The following is a 3,304-nucleotide window of genomic DNA, read 5'->3' as shown; positions in this document are numbered from 1 at the left end:
CCAACGCTGTGGGCTGCCACCTCAAACCCGATAGAATCTTTTTATCCTTAGTCATATGTAACAGTGAAAACAGATTTTGCCGTTCTGATTACTGTTACACTTGTTATCTATGGTACTATCTGCCAAAGCTCCTTAGCCATTTGCTCACAGTGACTGCGAACTTCCGCTACGCACCTGCTCCATCGGAACACTGTCTTTCTCACTACCTTGCACCATCTTGTGCAACAGGTAACCCCTAGAGGGCACGCATTCTGTCCTGCTGCCTCCGAGACCCACTTGTGCTTGTCCTCTTGGAGGAAGGCTGAGGAAGAGACGTGGGTGTTGGAGTAAGGAGCCTCTTGTTGTCTTTCCTGGGTGTGTTAGTGGGAGTTGTTGGTAGAGGCGTGACCAGTGGTTGGTCATCATCCGACAACGTGTTCAACAGTTGCTGTCACCAATTTCTGCACAAGTCCTGAGTGGTCTTGACTTCTTACTTAGAAACACCAGTGGTCGGTCATCATCAGACGATTCACTGTCCGCCATTTCTGCAAGCAAAAACTGTGATTATTGTTTGACACTGAGATTGATAGCAATGTCAGTTATAACTTATTGAAAACATTAACACGACATTAGCATTTCAATTAAGATTGTTAATATTTAGAATCAAATAAGACCACTACAATTAAGATTTATAAGATATATACATCAACGTATGGGCATTGATGAAAATTTCCAAACTACCAACTTTCCACGTCACCACAACAATGATTACTGCAGTTTGAGAGCAAATGGCAATCTCTGTCCAATCTATGTATATCAGACTCAGAGTAAACATGGATAAAATATCCAGTACAGAAACGATGCCGTTCCCGTAAAATTAGGCGATGAACTTTGCCAAATGATTTCAAATTATAGTGTATTACCACTGTGACAACATTTTATACCCCCAAATAGGAATCTTACGTCTTGTTTTAGACCCGCTACGGTAGAAAACGCACGAAAATACCACCCAAAATAGAGTAGGTTATCACAACCCTTTAGAAAGACACAAAGAAAACAAAAATGTCAGATTTGCATTAAAGAAAGTTTATTTTCCATAGCCTGGGCTAAGCCACGATCTCTTCCACGGGCGCTGGGGACGAGCGTGAGCCCAGGATGTGACAGTTGAAGCCCCAAACCTATCTTCTATTACCTGCACAGACCCTAAGGGAGCCTCACTGGGCCACGCCACCGTATGGCCTCAGACAGAATGTACACAAGTGCCGCCAGAAAGTAGTGCGCGCAAGAACAAAGCATCTAGTAACAACTGATCGCTTTTAAACAATAGGCTTCATTTTCTTATCGTGTTATATTTTGGGGATAATTAGTAGGACATTTGTTTCGCATAATTAAGTTTTTGGTACACATGACATTTGACCAACTAGAAAAAAAATATTAGCGGGTGCTAATATAGACAGGTTTGCATTGTAATGGTATGTGGTGGTCTGAGTTGCTGTGTTGGGAGGGTATGTGGGGAGTATTTATCTGTGCAAAGCAAGTGGAAAGGGTATGTTTTTGGATTCGCGTGTGCATAATTGGCTTTTTTCTGCAGGGGTATATTGTGCCTTGTCAATATCAAAGCTCATGTTGCAAATTTTTGGTTAGACAAGCTATAATTAGAACTGCCGCGTCCAACAAGTCATGTCCAACTAGAACATGAATGGTACAATCTCATTTCAATGTTCTTTTGTTCATGTCACTTGCAATTAGCCTTTGGCAGGAATTTGCAATAAACTTTTCTATCACTGAAAAGAGACACTGACTCCAAGTGTTTGAGGTCTGCTCCTTTTACTTAGTGACTGTAGTGGAGAAAACATACTGTGATCAATGTAGCCAAAGCTTACTACATGCGTAAGCTTTATCAAAAAAACACTGTTGGTTATACAACAAGTGTTCATAGTCTAATGTCACTCTACATAACTTTGCTCAAATATCTCTACATAACTTTGCTCAAGTTACTTTTAGGCCAGGGGTTATCGGAACAAAAATAAAACACATTATCTAAATTCTAATGGAACAAACTTACTGTGATCAATGCAGTTTCTTGGAAATTGTAAACAATTTGTGCTTTGAAGTTGAACGAATTTTTGTCCAAGTTACGCTGACAGCTCGATTTTTTGGCGATAAGAACATTGATGTAGACAAACATATACTGTTTTCACGTTTTTAGGTCATGTAAAGTGAAAAGTTACCTGTACACTTGGTAAGAAGGAGACGCGGCGTTGTGACTTGTGTAACAAAAAGTGAGAGTGGACGGTACCATAATTAATAGGGGTGTGAGTTTGTCTAATTTTGTACCATTGCCGTTTTGATCTAAATGTTGGAAATTGTTAGATTGATGTTTTTGACTTCATTTTAAGTTGCAAGAAGTATTCAGGAGCTATTCATAGAGAATACTTAATGAGTTTTGGTGGTTGTTTACAACTTGGATTGTTGTAGTCTGGTATTTGAAACACAAAACCATTTTGAGGGATTGTTCGTTAATGTTACAGGGTGGCTGAGAAAAATATATAAGTGGTCGTTGAGTAAAATTGGACTTGTAGATTTTTGTGTTAAAAACGTTCTGTATGCACAAGTATCACTTCTAGCACTTGTTGTTTTGGTATGAAGTTATGACGGTGAAGTTTACGATCGATACTGACCGGTCTGGGATCGACCAGTAATCTGATATCGTGACAACAAAACAGCAGACGACGCAGTTTCGATTTGACGAAAACTTATCATTTGTTACTAATGTTTGCCAGTGCTGTTATCATAGCTGTTCATGATACCAAGAAATCTGTAAAGACTGTCAACAAGTGAGGTTAGACTGGATGGTAAGGTTATGAACTTAAACACCAGGAAGGAGCAAATTGACTATTTTCTGTGGGTTGTGTGGTGGGTTGTACAATATATCCTATAATGCTCATTTCTACCTGAGTGGAATGAATTTCCGAAGGGAAAGGTTTTCCAATATGATTTTGCAAGATATTTGTTAAGCCTCTCCACATTACTAATCCTCTGTGAAAATTTTGGCGTCCCGGACGGTCCGGATGGCCATCCGGGATGGCATCCTGTTTTGGACGGAGACCCGTCCGGGGAGGCCTTTGTGGCCCATGGGCGCCTAAAGAAAAATGGCCTGGACGGCCGGGGATGGTCCGGATGGCCCAAAATGGCCGCTTGGACGGGGTCCAGGGCGTCCGGGATGGCGCCCCGAAAGGCAACCGGGATGGTCTCTGGGGCGGGTCCGGACGCCCTGGCGGATGGCCTCTGGGACGGGTCGGGATGGGCTCTAGGGTGGGCTCTG

The sequence above is a fragment of the Branchiostoma belcheri genome, unplaced genomic scaffold (assembly GCF_001625305.1).
Source record: "Branchiostoma belcheri isolate BF01 breed outbred unplaced genomic scaffold, Haploidv18h27 scaffold299, whole genome shotgun sequence".
Classification (NCBI taxonomy): Eukaryota; Metazoa; Chordata; class Leptocardii; order Amphioxiformes; family Branchiostomatidae; genus Branchiostoma; species Branchiostoma belcheri.
Note: the sequence above shows the minus strand (reverse complement) of the source record.